The following is an 18,370-nucleotide window of genomic DNA, read 5'->3' as shown; positions in this document are numbered from 1 at the left end:
GAAAGCATCTGCGTGTGTGTACAGTACCTTAACAAAGAACATGGTTCAGCTGAGGATATGCTAGATTGGGATCTCTCAAATGAGGCAGAGTGAAAGGAAACATTAAAGAGCTCAGTGTTGTTATCGAAAAATGAGAGGCACAGATGGAATGCTGTGTGTTAGTGTGTGTATGTGTGCGTGTGTATGAATATTCAATGTATTACTGAATACTATTTAGTGTAGCCTTTTTATAAAAACTTGCATATTGCCTGGTAATTTTTCAAATGATTTAGTAACTGTATTCTCCAAATATTTTTCAAGTAAATTGTGTGTGGGTGTGTGTGCACACTTGTTTTTTTTTTTTGTTTTGTTTTTTTAAGTCAAATGGGGCTGAATCATTTTTATGTATATACTGTAACTTTGTGTTTTAGATATTAGTCTATTGTATTGTTGCATAGAACATAATGGAGCATTGCAGTATCCTATAATGCCTAAAAAGCATTAAAGGACCACTATAGTGCCAGGAAAACACTCGTTTTCCTGGCACTATAGTGCCCTGAGGGTGCCTCCACCCTCAGGGTCAACCTCCCGCCTGGCTCTGGGATGAGGAAAGGGGTTAAAACTTACCTTTCTCCAGCGCTGGGCGGGGAGCTCTTCTCCTCCGATCCTCCTCCTCTCCTCCCATTCGGCTGAATGCGCACGCGCGGCAAGAGCTGCGCGCGCATTCAGCCGGTCTCATAGGAAAGCATTTACAATGCTTTCCTATGGACGCTTGCGTGCTCTCACTGTGATTTTCACAGTGAGAATCACGCAAGCGCCTTTAGCGGCTGTCAATGAGACAGCCACTAGAGGATTTGAGGGCTGGATTAACCCATTTATAAACATAGCAGTTTCTCTGAAACTGCTATGTTTATAAAAAAATGGGTTAACCCTAGCTGGACCTGGCACCCAGACCACTTCATTAAGCTGAAGTGGTCTGGGTGCCTAGTGTGGTCCTTTAAGTCTCCAAAAACGTGCAACCACTCCAGTCCGTCTAGCTCTATGTAATGTTTGTAGGATAGACTAAAATGTCAGCTTTGTACTAGCTTACCTTATTGTAAAGATAATTATTTTAAAAATCCACAGCGCCCAATCAAGCAAATTGTTTTGTTTCTTTTAAGATTATAAAAGTAATTCCAAGGACTATAACATATGCTGATTGCATAGGTTGTGGTACAAGGATCACCTGTTCCCTTGCCACAGTTACTGATTATGAGAGTATCTATAATTAACTGGAATTGGAAGAATGGCCTTTTCCCCCAAACCTCTGAGAAGGGAGCAGTACTTTGTCCTCTACTAATGTTTGTGCAATGTGCAGTCAGAGTACATACATACACCTATACAATGGCAGATCACCATTCATCATCTCTTCTGATTGACTGTACTGTAGCCAACAATATTTTGGGAGGCATGAATCGGTGGCATAACTAACATAACGAGGGCCCTAATGCAAGAATTTAGTTTGTATCCCCTCTGTTGTAAGGGTGGCCAAAAGGTAAGTCCCACAATGCATTGTCAACTGGCAATCTACCATTTTCCCATTCTTGCAGGGTTGTATTCCACACCGAGCAGTGTTTGTTTTTGTGTGTGTGTGTGTGTGTGTGTATGTGTATGTATGTGTGTACTGTTGCCAAATGAAAGCAGAGGTGTACTTGTGTGTATTTTTTGCTTTTGAAAGGGGTATGTTTGTATTTAGTGTTGGTGGGTTTTTTTTTTTAATGCAGGGTTATATATTATGATGGTATTTTAATACAGATGTATGTCTAGTGTTTTGACTGCATTTTTAATACACACTGCTACAAATATACACAACTAACACACATGCAGATATACAGACACACACACATACAATGACATACATGCAGATACAAAATATTTGGAATCCACACCTGCAGATACAGACATACAGATGCACACACCGACACACATGTCCTTTGTTGTAAGTGTAATGCAAAAATGTAGCCTCTTTAAAATGAACTTTGCTTTCCCTATGTCGATCAAATTACATTTAGTTGGTAAACCCTTTACTCTGCACATTCAGACCTGCGGAATTTGTTGACTCTATATAAATAAATGATGATGATAACAATAATAATAATAATAAAGTCTCCAGTGATGCTGAAAGTCAGATATAAATTAAGTGACTCGTGCATTTTCTGTCTCCCTGTCTAACCTATTGCTGACGAATGCAATATTTTTTTCCCATGGCTTACGTATACAAACACAAGCCATATCATTATATAAAATTAAAGTACTTAAGGCGTTATGTGATATGAAAGCTTTAGTCTGAACCATGGAGATAGAAAATGTGTTTTGTTTTTTGGTTTTTTTTTTCCAGCTTAAATGACTTGAATCTTTCTGTAACTTCCCCGCGTCCTGAAAAACTAATTAAGTGATCTGGTCATGGAAAAATGAGTCTTATTTAAAGCGTTCATTTGTCAACATACATTGTGTCTGCCAAGTAGTTATCAAACATGCAGATCGTATGAACGTAACATTTTAGAATTGGTAGCTCCATTAGACCTATACTCCCTCCCACAATTCAGCACATAAACGGATCATTTTCATTTTGGATGGTTTGACATTAGTCGATTTGTCACCTATATGGTTCCAAGTTTGTGTCTGTGGTTGTGTTTTTTTTTTTTTTTTTTTTTTAAATAGATCTTATTTTGAAAATACTGTAAAAACATTTTGGGAGACACGGAGCTCGTAATCTGAAACACTATTACAAATGTTTTTGATTTGTATACAAATTGAATATGACATGTTTAGTTTTGAGGCTTATTTGTTGCTCACAAAACATATATATTTAAAGGGACACTATAGTCACCAGAGTAACTACAGCTTAAAGGACCACTATAGTGCCAGGAAAACATACTAATTTTCCTGGCACTATAGTGCCCTGAGGGTGCCCCCACCCTCAGGGACCCCCTCCCGCCGGGCTCTGGGGAGAGTAAAGGGTTAAAACTTACCTTTACTCCAGCGCAGGGCGGGGAGCTCTCCTCCTCCTCTCCGCCTCTGATCCTCCCTTTCGGCTGAATGCACATGCGCGGCAAGAGCTGCACGCGCATTCAGCCGGTCTCATAGGAAAGCATTTACAATGCTTTCCTATGGACGCTTGCGTGCTCTCACTGTGATTTTCACAGTGAGAATCACGCAAGCGCCTCTAGCAGCTGTCAGTGAGAATCACGCAAAGCACCTCTAGCGGCTGTCAGTTTCTTTGTTTATAAAAAAAAGGGTTAATCCTAGAGGGAACTGGCACCCAGACCATTTTGTTAAGCTGAAGTGGTCTGGGTGCCTAGAGTGGTCCTTTAATATAGTTGTTCTGGAGGCTACATTAAAAGGCCTGCAGGGACAGGCAGTCAACACAGCCTTTTCAGAGAAAAGGCAGTGTTTACATTACTGCCTTAGAACACCTCTAGTGGCAGTCACACATTGTCCCCATGCTCTGCCTGCTTATTGGTCTTTCAATGTATTCCTAAGGGAAAGCATTGGATTGGCTGCGATAATTAATTCTGATGATCTCAGCCAGGGAGGAAGAGGGGGGGCAAATTCAACTGCAACTGGACGCGCACGACGCTGCAAAAAAGGTAAGTTTTATACTTATCTAAGCGGAACCAGCCCCCTAACATGTATTTTTATTTATTTTTAACACAAAGTTGTATTCCCGACCCTATAATGTTCTTTTAAAGATTGATCTCACTTATCAGACCTACTTGTTACAGGAAGGGGAATTTGTAATATGTTTTTCTACTGTTTTCTTTGTCAGTGGTAGAAACAAACTGTATGCTAGATCCAATGGAAAGTGAGTTATCAGTAGCTTGTGTGTACTCTGTATTTCCAAGTATTTAACTTTTCTTTCATAAAGAAGTCCATTCACCTTTTACAATGAGTCTGATAAGTTTAAAACAATATATTTTATTGTTAAGACCAGGGCCGGACTGGGAAAAAAATTAGGCCCGGGCATTTTTCAATCAGAGCGGCCCCCTAAGAAGGGGGCGGGGCCAGAGAGGGTGTGTTTTGTCATCACTAATGACAAGCACAGCCCCTCTCAAAGTGAGCATGTTAGTTCAATGCGCAGAGCCCCGCTGAGGAGCTCTGGCATTAGAAAAAGGCCCTGAATTTGTTCTGCGCAGCGCAAGCAAATTTAATAACATGCTTGCGCTGAGTTTGCTTTTAAATTGTCTCTGGTGTCTCCACAAGTGGGATACCAGAGGACAAAAGGGCCAGAAAAGTGTATGGTGCATGTGTATGGAGCCTGCTTGTGGGATTGCGTGTGTGTAGAGTGTGGTGTGGTATTGTGTAAATAGGTCAATTTCTTTTGTGTTTGTGGTGTAATATGTGTGGCTAGGGGCTGTAGAGAGTTTGTGTATAGGGAGCATAGTGTTATAGGGGATGTAGCGAGTGTGTGCATATGGGTTGAAGTGTGTGTGTATAGGTGACGTAGTGTGTGTAGGGGTTGTAGAGAGGGTGTGTTTAGAGAATGTTGTATGTGTTTGCTGACAAGGAATGTAGTGTGTGTGTAGGAGATCTACTGTGTAAAGGACCCAGAGTGTGTATAGGAGATTGTGTGTGTGTGTGTGTGTGTGTGTGTAGAGGATTAAGAGTGCATATAGGGTAAGGGATCTAGCGTGTATCTGGAGCGTAATGTGTGTAGTGGCGCAGTGTGAGGGTTGCTTTAGTGTGTGTGTGTGTGTATATATATATATATTTGGACATATTGTATGCGTGAGGGGCGCAGTGTGTGTGTATGTAAGAGTGGTGCTGTGTGTGAGGGTGTTTTTTCATGTGCCGTCACATTCTAGGTTTCTAATTTTCTTTGTCTGTTAACTCACTGAGGGTTATTTTATTTATATATATATATATATATATATATATATATATATATATATATATATATATATATATATATATATATATATATATATATATATGTGTGTGTGGGAGTGTGCTGTATATGTGTGAGCGAGGGTGCTGTGTGTGTGTCTGAGGGTGCTGTGTGTTTGGGTGCTGTGTGTGTGTCTGAGGGTGCTGTGTGTGTGTCTGAGGGTGCTGTGTGTGTCTGACGGTGCTGTGTGTGTGTCTGACGGTGCTGTGTGTGTGTGAGGGTGCTGTGTGTGTCTGGGGGTGCTGTGTGTGTGTGGGGGTGCTATGTGTGTGTGTCTGAGGGTGCTATGTGTGTGTCTGAGTGCGCTGTGTGTGTTTGAGTGCACTGTGTATGTTTGGGTGCTGTGTGTGTCTGAGGGTGCTGTGTGTGTCTGAGGGCGCTGTGTGTGTCTGAGGGCGCTGTGTGTGTCTGAGGGTGCTGTGTGTGTCTGAGGGTGCTGTGTGTGTCTGAGGGTGCTGTGTGTGTCTGAGGGTGCTGTGTGTGTCTGGGGGTGCTGTGTGTGTGTGTGTCTGAGTGTGCTATGTGTGTGTCTGAGGGTGCTGTGTGTGTGTCTGAGGGTGCTGTGTGTGTGTGTCTGAGGGTGCTGTGTGTGTTTGAGTGCGCTGTGTGTGTTTGAGTGCGCTGTGTGTGTTTGAGTGCGCTGTGTATGTTTGGGTGCTGTGTGTGTGTCTGAGGGTGCTGTTTGTGTGTCTGGGGGTGCTGTGTGTGTGTCTGGGGGTGCTGTGTGTGTGCCTGAGGGTGCTGTGTGTGTCTGAGGGTGCTGTGTGTGTCTGTGTGCTGTGTGTGTGAGTGTGAATGTATATTTTATTTACATTTAAATATATATTTTTTATTAATAAAAAAAAAAAAAAAAAAAAGTTATATCTCCCCCTCCTCCCTTCTTACCTTTTAGCCTGGAAGGAGGGGGGGAGTTGTTCTGCCTGTGGGGAGAGGGGGATCCGTTCTGCCTGGGGCTGGGGGGTGGGAGGGTGCCGTGCAGCTTCCTTCCCTGGTGGTCCAGTGGTGAGAGTGAACTTTAGCCTGAAGGCTATAGTTCACTCTCGCGAGATCTGAGCGTTGCCGCGGTAACCGCGGCAACGCTCAGACCTCGCGAGAGGACCCGGCGGAGCTGCTGGTTAGAGCTCCGCTGGTCCTCTCGTCTGCCTCCCTCCCTCACTCCCTCTCCTGCCAGCGGCCGCCTGTCAGTGTCTCTGGGCCGGTGAGGGAGATCTTTGATCTCCCCACCGGCCCATGGAAGCACACAGCAGGGCCGGCGCTCGGGTAGCGCTGGCCCTGCAGAGACTGGCAGGGGAGATCCTGTGATCTCCCCTGCCGGCCTCGGCCCCACGGCCATCGCTGCCCACCGGGCATTTGCCCGGTATGCCCGATGGCCAGTCCGGGCCTGGTTAAGACCATGTGTTGTATTTGACAAGTCCTGTTGAATCTTTTCAAAACTTTCTAATGTGTAGAAATACTTGTTCTATTAGTTTGTTTACGCATTTTAAAATAAAACAATTCATTTCTTATCATGAAAGATATCTAAAATATGTGCTCTTGATAGAACTGGATGACCAGCTTTGACACCTACGGCATGTATTCAGTACAAAAAAAACCAACCCAAAAACGATACAATTACAATAATTTTTACACAGACCCAACATATTTTGCAGCACTCTACAATAGATAAACCAAGACAAACAAACAATTAATTCTGACAAAACACATTTAACGTGCAGTATAGAGAGCCTTGCTCAAACACACTTACGATCTAAAAGGATGAAGGACAAACTGAGGGAATTACATGATTAGAAAATCGCGTTGGATAGGTGATGGGCGGAAGTGGCACGGTAGATCGGAGACAGCAGTAAAAGGTTATAATGGATGAGGAGTTAAGGGGCAAGCTGAAAGATTTCTCTAAAGAAGTACACTTACGGTTTTTTTTTTGTCCTCTCCTCTCGCGAGCCATGGATTACCATGGCAACGCTCTGCGCAGCATGCACTGCATATCTGAGTTTTACCATGCCACTACACACACACTGCATCCACTATACACACTCACAATGTGTTCACTACACACACTGCATAAGATAATGGTTGTGAGCGTGGTTTTGGTGAGAGCGAGACAGCACAATGTCTTGGGCCAGCCCTGGCAAGAGGGCATTCCATAAGGAGGGGGCAGCCCTGGAATTGTTCTTTGGTCTAAAGAAAAAAAATATCTATTGGGCTCCAGAGTTACACAAACAAAAAGCTTTATTTTAAGCAAAAATGCATACGATAATATATTCAATATAGTCCGTGTTTGATCTTGTGTTTGGTGCATTTTTGTAAAATTGATGCATCGAACATTGGTCAAATGTTATAGATCATGTATTCACTATAAGACTTGTTTACATGTTTGTTTCTGTGTTAACTATATGGCTGAAGGGCCCACATGTGAATTTGCAGTCCACATACTACCAGCACAGCACAATGCATTTTTTTTTCTCATGCAAAGATGGGGAGTCTAAACAATACTTTTGGTCTGCAATCTTCATTAGCTTTGATTAAAGGCTTTTTAAGTTTGAATGTGAGTGTGCAGAGTGCATTTATTCCAAAGTAGCTCCTATGCTGGTGAAATGCAATTTTTGAAACTACGTCATTTGTACTTATAACTCTAAAGAGTGTGTTTGCTGAAAAAAAAAAAAAAACAATTACTGAGTGACTGTGAATTGGAAACTAAATTTGTAAATTTTAGGTCGAATAGGTAAGCTGAAAAAACCCTTCTGTTAAACCTTTCCCTTTTCCAAATTTTAGATTATACTTTGCATTCAGTTTTCCATTCATCACAATTAACAGTTTAATAAAACATAGATCATATGGCTAATATATGTTGCACTAACCGGCATACCTCCAACAAAAAGATTGTATTGTAGTTTTGTGGCACAAGTTTGACCTTTTCTTGCACGGGGATTAGAGTGGTGCTCTGTGAATTGGTAATACATAACCCTCCCTAAGTCGTATTTTATTTTCTATATTTCATATTAACTTATTTTTTCTGTTAAAAGCATAATTGTTTAAAAAAAAAAAAAAATTTTTTAATGTTGGTCTTTGGAATAAGGTAAAAAAGGAGAGTCCAATGAGGATTCTGGAGTTTTAAAAACCTAGCAACCTGGAGGAGACTGAATACTTCAGTGTTAATAGTCATGTTCATTCTGACTCCGTATGGATTAAACATTTTCCTTTTACAAATATGTGCCTGAAATAACACAATTTAGTTCAAATATCTTTGCTGTTTGTTCCTGTCTGCTTCCACCAGAAAGCAGATGGGGAACTGGTCAGTGACGTTTATGGCTTTTACAGTGAGGCACTGTCTGGTATGAAATTGATAGAAAAGATTATTAAAGAGACCCTTTGGGCTGATATTTAAATACTTTGTTAATACAATAAATTGAAAATAACGCAATAAAATAGTCACTTGCACTGAGTTTCCCTGATCTCTGAAGCATAACAAATAATGCTCAACAAACCAGGGAGTGACTGCTGTTTTCTTAAAGGAAGATATAATGAAATAAATAAAAATATAAATGTATTCCTTTAAGTTTAGAATACTGAGCTCCCCATTTATTTTTAAATTACAGTCGCTATGAAACGTCCCTATATTCCAGCACTGAGACAGACTCCTCGCAGTTACCAATCCTCTTTTGATGGAGTGTTTAATTCTGATCAATCCTGTCCAATTACATGCTTCTATGAGAGAAGCATTAAAGACATGTGGCGCATGCAATCTATATAGTCCAACAATTCAATGAATTTCATGAATCAAATTCTGTAAAAAGCATTGCCCATGTTTAGTGCTGTGTGATGACACCTCACATGAAGTCCTTTAAAAATTGAAGCATCTGAAGTAGCTCTCGCAGGCTGTCTATCTGACATACTCTAGAAACATGTTCTCAACCACATGTTGGAATACCAGTAGTGTTCACTGTGAGCCATGCATGCAAGAACAGCCGATTACATCAAATAAAGTATCAGAGTACCAAAACATTTGATAATTGGTAATTTCTCAACAGGAGTACAATTGCTGTACCTTTTGGCCAAAACAGTAAATTATCTGATGTTAATTTAGGCATTGTTTTATTGTATCCATCTTGTTGATTTATTTATATTTTCTATCATTTTTTCAGAGGAAGGCGATCAACGGTACCCCGAATGAGATGCGTTCAGGTAAGCCAATAGAGCCTCTTATTACGGGTATGCCTGTTTTGCTTTTGCTTCAATCATTCTGCATTGTGAATGAGAAGATTATTAGAGTAACTCCACGTTATGTTGCGTCTTGACTAGTGGGCTGGGAACCACTCATCTAATGAACATTTCCCATGGCCTGGAAGTGTGTGTATGTGTGTGTGTATGTGTGTGTGTGTGTGTGTGTGTGTGTGTGTGTTTTCTTATTTACTTTAGTGGGTTTACCCTGATTTCACAAACATTCAGTTTTTAAGGATAGAAATAAGTAAAGAATTGCCCATGGCGGCCAAAATTAATTGGTACCTAGAGGATTAATATGGTAAAAATACAATGTGTTATATTGTACGGTTTATTTATTGAAATGTGAAAGCACACACCAATGTGTATAACTAACTATAATTAAATAATACATATGTTGTAATGAACGAATGATATGCCATGCATGCTGCTATTAATAATTTATAACAAATCAGCCGCTCTACGGAGGCCTGCTGTCACCAGGTAAATGTCAGGATAAGAGTGGTTGGTTATTGTGACATAGTTTGACATTAGGCCTTATGGGGTTAGCCACAGTTATTTTTGCAATGTCTGTCCCTATTTTGTACTTTTAGGTTAATATAGTAAACAGTGGTAACGTTTTGTGGTCAGCTACACAACTATTATTAGCTACTGTGAAATTCCTGAATAAATTAGCATTATGAGTGGTTTCAACATTGGTTGGATCACATCTGGAGCCATCAGTAGTGGTTTGGTGAGCAGGAGGGAAAGCATGCCATAATGTCAAGTAATCAGTCACACATATTATTGAAGTGTTCTGTTTGTTTTATGAGCAAACCATTAAGTGTTTCCTCTGATGAAGCAGTAAGACAACTCTGTCTCAGTGACTCTTTCCAAAGCTTAGAATAACTGCTTTGATGTAATATAAGAATCAAGAGCTTTAAATCTCGCAAAACCACTCTTATTAAAAAATTAATTTAACCTTAGACTGTGTCTCTCTACATGGACTATCACAAGTGACGTGTGTGTGTATATATCGACCATGGCACCCAGAGTTGTTGGTCATCTTCAGGACGTACACAGATATCACCAACATCTGGCACATGTTAAGATAATGAACAGCACGAGGATGTTTTAAAACCAGGACGGAGGGTGGGTACACAGGTGTTATGCGCAGAGGGTTGTAACTAACCACAGAAAGAGTTGTAGAAAGGCTGTAAACATTAAATGATTTAATAATGACCAAGGATACCATTAAAATGTTTCTAAAAATAGATTACATTAGAAAAGGCACAATTGCATAGACACCCCAAAATATGTGGGGGGGGGGGGGCAGCATTTTACTAAGAAAACCTAGTGCTTCCTTTGGAGTCCTATTGAATACCACACATTTTATACATGAGTGCAAAAGTATGCAGTGGCTGCACAAATTTGGGGGCTCATAGAGTGGCTCATGGACTTTATTATTTTTCTAACGCTGAATAGGGGCCTGGTCTGGTGCCTGTAATACCTGGCTGGGAGGAAGTGACCGTGTGTGCATGTGTGTCATGGTGTGCATCTGTGTAGTTGTAAATGTCAGGATGTGTGTTAATGTATCTGTATATCTGTGTAAGTTTGTATGTAAGTGGCAGTGTATGTCAGCGTCCAAGCAATCAATCACCAACACAACATGCAAACACGCTCCTGCAATATAACACAAATATTACATACAAAAACAGACCCTTGCATTCAAACTCCAAAATTATATAATTAAATAGGTGTGCAGTACAAATTATATATTTTTTTTTATTGATTGTTGGGTATCTATTTACAAGAATTGTTGTGGTTGCTGCATGTATTTATTAGTGACAATATCAATATTTTGGGTGAAATAACTTGCACTTTAAATAGTTTTTGTGTCACCTTACTAATTTTCTGGGGTTTTTTTTTATCCCCCCCCAAAAAAAAAAAAAAAAAAAATATATATATATATATATATATATATATATATATATATATATATATATATATATATATATATATATATATACACATACACACCCCTTCCCTAAAACACCATTACTAAACATGAATGTGCATCCACATTTAAAAGCCAACATTACATACAAACACACCCCTGTATTAAAAAAACAAAAATTCATATACAAGCACATCTTCAGTCAAACACCAACATTACACACAAAAGCACACCTGCATTTAAAAGCCAATACTACACAGAAGTACACCACTGCATTCCAATGGCAACAGTGCATACAAAAATACCCCTACATGCACACGCATACTCTATACAAAAACATGCTTCCATTCAAATGCACAAACACTGCTCACAAATACAACCCAGCAAGAAAGGGCAAATGGTAGATTCCCAGCTGGCATAGCATTGTTGTAGTTGAGCGACAGATGGAGATCTATCTTTTGACCACTATTGCACTAAAGGAGGGGACTCAAAAACGTTCTTGCACCAGGGCCCTCTTTACATTAGTTCCGCAACTGAAAGTATGTGTGTGTGTGTGTGTGTATATATTTTGTATGTCTCATCCTCTCATGAACAGCCTTGCCTCATCAACAAAAATAATGTATGTATACATAAAAAATGCTGAAATTATCAAGCAATAAGAATTCTAAATATTTTTTTTTTCCCATGGATTTGACATCTTTGTTGAAATGTAATTAATTTAAAGGTATGTGAGTAGGATACAAAATAAGTCCATAAGGTGTGATTGGCACTAATTGTACTACAATCCCCAATACTGACGATCACCCACCTCGGTACAATTTAAAACATAAATACTAAAACGGGAAGTGCACAATACCACAAATAAAATACAAATACTTATAAAAAGACTCCTCTGAGTGTTGTTTGTTTAAATACCAAAGAAAGAAGTCTTGAATCTATCTAAAACCATAAGGGGACATCTTTTCATAATGCAATATTGTCACTCTAATGGGTATAAATCGTTTTTTACACAGAACCACTCACATTTACCAGTGCCTCATATAGCTGGCTCTAGCTGGAATCGTTTGTACTTGGCCAGCATAGTCTCACCACAGTTGGTCTGCTTCAAGCATTGAGGGGGAAAAAAAGCAGGATTCCTTTTTTTTCAGAAACCTGTTGAAATCCCTCTGTTCAAAATTCCATTTTCCATAAATGGAATTTTGAACAGAGGGATGTCTCCCAAACAGTAGATGCTCTTCCTGCAGTTTCACAGGGTTTAATTCCATATAATGGCATTGGACGTCCTCACACTATGCATGAGGAGGTCCAGTGTCTTGCAAACCCCATAGGAAAGCATTGACTCAATGCTCTCCTATGGGGAAGGGTAAATGCCCATGCTGAGCACATGCATTAGGTTTCTAGGTCGAGGAGGCAGGAGTTTTGTATTCCTCACACTATAGTGTTCCTTTAACAAACATATCGGCACGTAAACTAGTGTTTTTAAGGGTAATGAGTGTTTCCTCTTTTGTTTACCTTTTTACAAAAAGTGTAAAAGGGAGTTAAATCACCTTTGATTCTGTTCATCTCCTCTTACCCTTTCCCCCTCTCCTTCATGGACTAGCATCAATATTTCTGTTATTTACTAGGGTATTTTTGGCTTTTCTATTGTTTGTTCTGTCAATGCACCATGATTTACCTAGGTGAGTGAATCCCTCATTGTCTAATCAACCTTAGTTTAGCTCACCTCCATCAAAGTACAAATGAGAATTCTAGATTGCGATACACTGACTAAAACCTTGGTGACAACTCTATCTCCCTCTACTGAAAAGCAGACAAAAGCCAATTTGGATATAATAAACAGGGATAGAAACGTAAGCCTTATTTTAAGGTAGTGGCGTTCAATGGAATTCAGCCGAAATAAGTATACAAATCTAACATAAGCTGGCAAACCTGTATAACAATGGCTCTCATGGAAATTGTATTGCATTAGATGTAATTGTTTTTACTGAATATCTATCATTTTTAGTTTTTGTCTATTTTTTAAAAATGTTGTTTTGTATAACATTGCTAGAAAACTGTACTAGAAATTTAAAGGATCACTATAGTGTCAGGAAAACAAAGCGGTTTTCCTGACACTATAGTGCCCTGAGGGTGCCCCCACCCTCAGGGTCCCCCTCCCGTGGCGCTGAAGGGGTTAAAACTCCTTCAGTTAAAACTCCTCCTCGGCGCTGGTTACCTCTCCTACCCCGCCGATGTCAACTCCCCCGTCTGACGTCAGCGGAGCCGCATGCGTGCATTCAAAGTGTTGATAGGAAAGCATTTCTCAATGCTTTCCTATGGACGCTCTGTGCGATGGAGGCATAATATGCCTCCAGCCTCGCAGATGTGCCTCGAGTGGCTGTCCGGAAGAAACTGAAACTGCTATGTTTGCATCTGAAGGGTTAAAACCTGAGGGACCTGGCACCCAGACCACTTCATTGAGCTGAAGTGGTCTGGGTGGCTATAGTGTCCCTTTAAGAATAAAATAAAAAAAAAGTTCAACTCAAAGACTGGATTTGAGAAATGGGTATCTGAAGTTTTCGCTGTTCTAAACATCTTAATCCAAACCAGCAGAAATATTCTTTTTCTATGATTATTTAAAAAAACAAAACAAAAACCTCTCCCTTTTTTCCTAGAATTGTGTGAACCTTTGCTGAGCTCAGGTCTCAATGCTGCCTCTGTGTTACTATAGATTTCACAATGTTTTGAATTGTAGTCCAGATGGCAGCTTGAACGTGGTACTCTTCCTGTCTGACAATCCCATAGGTTGCATTGTATTTCATCAAAGATTGAACTGAGTTTGGCCGCCCCACCTAACCGTAAAGCCTTCCACTTAAAATAAAGAGAGAAAACTAAATAAATGACAATATTGTTCTAGAGCCTACAAATGCCAACACAGGAAATATGCATTGCTAGAATTCAACTCCATTTCAATGCAACGAATATTGTTCATTCAACTATGTAAAATCAATCTGAGCTGTGCTGTGAGTCTTCTGAGTTTGTCCTTGTTGACTTCAGGGGAAAATCCTTGGCCTTATTTATGAGGTATGCAACGTCATCTTGTGCATTTCATTCTTTAATTTGCCTGTCCGCAAAGTCTTCTTTAAAGGGAAACCATATAGTACCAGGGAAACAAAGTTGCTTTCCTGACACTATAGTTCGTTATAGTGCTCCCCTCCCCACTTATAGTGCAGAAGGGGTTAAAAACAGATTCTGTCATTTACCTCGATGCTTGCTTGGCTCCTCCTTCGCTCCTACCCTGGCAGGGGAGACATAATGTGCATGCGTGGCATTTATATAATGCTATCCTATGGGGTTTCAGGTGGCGCTTTATGTCCTCGTACATAGCATGAAGACGTCCAGCGTCAGGCGACCAAAAGTTTCCTAACAACCCGGAAGTCCCTCTAGTGGCTGTCTGGTAGACCTAGGATTGTGCGCTCAGACCACTTCAATGAGCTGAAGTGGTCTGGGTGCCTATAGTGTCCCTTTAAACTTTTCATGCATCCCTACCTGGGTATTTTAGCCATGGTGGCCTTGTGTTTGAATTCATGGATAGAAGTAGAAAGCTCAGGTGCAAAAACGAAGATGATGGGAGTATAGACATCTGGACCAAACAGATAATAAGGTGGAATTTCAAAGCTTTCTATACTATTTCTATAATCTATTGCTCATTAGTCATGTTGGAAGTTGGTGTGTCTTTGCTGATGATTTAAGCGGAGGATAGATGGCTAGAGAGCCAAATCTTTTTCATGACTTGTTTTTTTAAGGTGTTCTTTTTAATGCCTTGTTTGTGATCCAATTATTAGAGTGGCAATGCCTGTACTGTCTGTTTTTCGTTGCCTCTGGCGATTGACTGCTGTTCACATATGGAGATAATCAGCAGTTTTATCACTCCTAAAAGAAAATCTGACGTTTTGATTGTGTATTGTGCCCTTTCCTTCTATTCTGATATCTCCCACTGCCGTTATACTTTCACTTTGCTTACCCGTAGATTAAGCTTCCCACTTCCTCTCATTCTTTATTTTTAATCCACATTAGCAGGAAGTTAAACTATGGAAGTGACTGCAATAAATTCACACCAGCCACTCTATAAAACTGAGTAATATTTGGAAATGACTCCACTGCTCAGAACTTTACAGTAAAAGTGTCTGGCGGAGTAATGTCCACCCTTTTTACACTTGTTTCCAAGGAGAGGCTATGTCTTATGCTTAATTTGGAAATGTTCCTGGCATGAAAAAAAGCTATTTTCTACTTTTGTGGTATTATTTTAAATTCTGTTCATTCCATATTTAGGAGACTTTTTTTAAGGTTTTGTTTTTTATATCCATTATAAAATTGTGTAAAAAAATAAATAAATAAAAATCTTTCTTGTTTGTTTTGTTTTTTTCTCTCCTCACTACTCCACTGTGCTTTAAACCAAGTTCCTACTCTGTCTACATCTATGTACATTGGCTGTTTCCAGAAAATTATGACCGGGCTATTTACTAAAGTGAGAATTGTTGGGAATTTTAAAGTAAACTTCAAAATAAAAACTAAGTAGCTGAACTGGTAGGAAAGCTGACTTTTCCAGTTCGGCTATTTTAACCTTGAATTTGAAAATCACTTTGGATTCCAGATACAGTGCGTTGCAAAAGTATTCACCCCCCTTGACTTTTTACCTATTTTGTTACATTACAGCCTTAAGTTCAATGTTTTGTTAATCTGAATTTTATGTGATGGATCAGAACACAATAGTCTAAATTGGTGAAGTGAAATGAGAAAAATATATACATAAAACTATTTTTTAGGAATAGAAAACAGAAAATTTGCATGTGAGTATGTATTCACCCCCTTTGTTATAAAGCCCATAAAAAGCTCTGGTGCAACCAATTAGCTTCAGAAGTCACATAATTAGTGAAATGATGTCCACTTGTGTGCAATCTAAGTGTCACATGATCTGTCATTACATATACACACCTTTTTTGAAAGGCCCCAGAGGCTGCAACACCTAAGCAAGAGGCACCACTAACCAAACACTGCCATGAAGACCAAGGGACTCTCCAAACAAGTAAGGGACAATTATTGAGAAGTACAAGTCAGGGTTAGGTTATAAAAAAAATATCCAAATCTTTGATGATCCCCAGGAGAGAGACCTAAGGTAACCCTGGAGGAGCTGCAGAGTTCCACAGCAGAGACTGGAGTATCTGTACATAGGACAACAATAAGAAGTACGCTCCATAGATTTGGGCTTTATGGCAGAGTGGCCAGAAGAAAGCCATTACTTTCAGCAAAAAACAAAATGGCACGCTTTGAGTTTGTGAAAAGGCATTACCTGCCTGCAAGGTAATTGTTGCAGTTTCTCAGAAACTGCAATAATTACCACTGTAGGGTTAAGTGACATTGGGAATTGCACCCAGACCACTTCAATGAGCTGAAGTGGTCTGGGTGCCTACAGTGTCCCTTTAATTGTATTACACTTAAATAATGGGTCACAGAGTTAATGCTGCCATTTAAGAAAGTTGGAAAACAAACTATTTTAACAAACATTATTCACCTTTTTTTTTAGCAGTAACCGATTTATTTGGATTAATTTACAATCGCAATTTAATATTTAAGGATTATTATGCTGTAACCTGAATTAATAGACCCCTTTTTTTTTTTTTTTTTTTTTTTAACCATAATATAACCATGGGCTTAAGTTTAAATCCTCAATATTTTACTCTTAAAATTTACAATGTAATATTCAACTTGTTTTTTTTTTGTGTTTTTTTTCTTATTGCCAACAAGGGCTACTTGTCAATGGACACCCCCTTCTATGCTCACTAATTAACAGACGAGATACCAGTTTAAATAAGACTGCTACATTACACTAGAAATGGACAATCTAACAATGTCCCATTATTGAAGTAGAAAATGGCTTTATAAGGTTTTGTTTTGAATAATGTATGTCCCCTGCAGTGCAACGTCTATTCTATAGAGTCCACATACATCATCTGAAGTGCATTTGCTAAGTTTTAATCAGCCCTCCAGAAATAATAAAAGCTAAGCTACTCTTTAACATGTTTCAGTATTTTTCGCTATGCTGAACATCATCAGCTTAACAAGGAGCCTTGGGTTTGTAATTCAATATTCCAATTACAGGAAGTTTTATAGTATTGAATGGTAACAGAGAAGGAATCTTAAGAAGAAGAATTAAGTGATTATTCATTCTTTTTCTTTATAAAAGACTGGGAACAGTTTAACCCCTTAAGGACACATGACATGTCTGACACGTCATGATTCCCTTTTATTCCAGAAGTTTGGTCCTTAAGGGGTTAAAGGGCAGGGTAAAAAAATTCTTCAGTTGGCTTTTTTCTTTAAGTGATTATAAAATGTTAAATGAATTTTAAGTTGCACCAATTGCTATAAATATGCTAAACGTGCAAGATTTCCTTGGCTATTTTAGAAGTTAGGAAACATTGTAATGTGTTTTGTTTTTGTTTTTTTAGCTAGGTTTTGCTGATAATTTTTTGATTGTATCTTTGAAATGTTTATTTTGCACGTAAACTTTTGACTAATAAAATTATTGTGTAAATTTAATGAAATCCTCATTAAATGGCATGGCTGCACCAGTAAACTAAATTGATGTGCAAGAACCATTTCAGAGAGTGGTGCCTAGTTTTATTAAATTCATTATTATATTCTCTAACCCAAGTGCTATGTAATGCTAGCATCGTAATGACTCCGAATGAGGGCACCACAGAGCACTGAATAATCTAGCATGGATTTAATTTTATTTCTTTTTTATTTTTTTATAAAAACTTTAGAAATTACATTTTGTGATCTTGGCCGTGCCCCCAAGTCACCCAGTCCACCTGTGGCTAAGCACATGTTCATTAACGTTACATACAATAAAATGAATGAGTTGCCAAAAGCTACTTTATAAATCGAGCAGCTTTTAATTTTTATAATTTTCCTTAAAATTCCATATCACAGCAACTGGATGAACATTCCCATTTATATAAAATTGCGTGTTATCTTAGATTATTGTGAATGCCAAGAAATTTGTAAACTTGTTCTCGAGAGGGAGGTCTGTTTCAGAAACTGATTTTAAGGTTATTATAATGCAATTTAATCAGTAGGGTCCTAAACTTGACCACATGCAGTGGGACATTGTTGTAAAAATCGGAATGCATTTGAGAAATCAATGTTCTATTGTAGATCAGCAGAGACCATCAGCAGATTTTTTTTTATTTCAGATGCCTGGTAGCAATGTTTCTGATTTCTGTTAGTATTACTATAGACAAAAAGATAATTTCATCAAATTGACAGAT

The 18,370-nt window shown here is 39.0% G+C and overlaps 1 long non-coding RNA gene across 1 annotated transcript in view; it reads left to right on the top strand.

Moving 5' to 3' along the window:
- LOC134602976 (uncharacterized) overlaps positions 1 to 18,370 on the top strand; it is a 349,205-nt gene that overhangs the window by 191,522 nt on the left and 139,313 nt on the right. Inside the window, exon 4 of the long non-coding RNA XR_010090449.1 lies at positions 9,049 to 9,088. This is a non-coding gene — a long non-coding RNA (uncharacterized LOC134602976). The remainder of the gene's footprint in view (positions 1 to 9,048; positions 9,089 to 18,370) is intronic.

This window comes from Pelobates fuscus, chromosome 1 (assembly GCF_036172605.1).
Source record: "Pelobates fuscus isolate aPelFus1 chromosome 1, aPelFus1.pri, whole genome shotgun sequence".
Lineage (NCBI taxonomy): Eukaryota > Metazoa > Chordata > Amphibia > Anura > Pelobatidae > Pelobates > Pelobates fuscus.
Note: the sequence above shows the minus strand (reverse complement) of the source record. Positions and strands in the feature narration are given on the sequence as shown.